The following is a 761-nucleotide window of genomic DNA, read 5'->3' as shown; positions in this document are numbered from 1 at the left end:
GGGGGGGGGGGGGTGGTAAACAGAAAAGGCTCCAAATGGCTGTCATTAGGGAGCTCATATCAGAGCATGCAGGTTAAGCCCCCCACTCTCATTAAAACAGGGTCTGTTTTAGTACATGTACATGTGCTTGTGTGCGTCTATGCATTCATAGATGTGTGTCTTTTAGATGCCTGTGTTTGAGCGTGCCTGCCTGAGAGAACAGGCTGAATCTCATTTACAGTCCAAGGGGTCACTTATTGACTGAATCAACCCCTCCTGCCAGAGCCCAGACGGAATGGAAGCTTAACAATATTACTGTTAGATATAGCAGCGGTAATGGGAACCTCTCTGGAGGTTCTGGCGCTGCTGATTTGTGCCCCGCTACCCAGATTTGTCTCTCCACTGGGAAACTCCTGATGCATTACAGCTGCAGCGGATCAATCAATCTGCCTCCACTCCCAGCTCTCCCATCTCTCCACCTGCTGCCTGCCAGGACAGTGATTCCTCAGAGGACTGCGCCTGGGGGCTGCGCCGCCTGAGCCTGTGCCGCCCATGCATGCTCGTCCAGCTCCGCCAGCAGTTATAGAAATCACTGGCGCATCTCCACCACAAACCCCCCTCCCCTCCCCCGTGGATACATTCAGGGTCAGAATCCAATCGTGCAACAGATTGTCGCGCTGAATGTCGCGTCAGTTTAAGGCGGAGGCGCTAAGGATCGAAAGGAGGTGGGGTGTAAGGAGGTTTGTATTGAGAAAACGCAGGCGCCACCGCGCTTGTTTTGA

Source organism: Anarrhichthys ocellatus, unplaced genomic scaffold, assembly GCF_004355925.1.
Source record: "Anarrhichthys ocellatus isolate YVR2014 unplaced genomic scaffold, GSC_Weel_1.0 scaffold4, whole genome shotgun sequence".
Classification (NCBI taxonomy): Eukaryota; Metazoa; Chordata; class Actinopteri; order Perciformes; family Anarhichadidae; genus Anarrhichthys; species Anarrhichthys ocellatus.
This window is presented reverse-complemented; position numbering follows the sequence as displayed.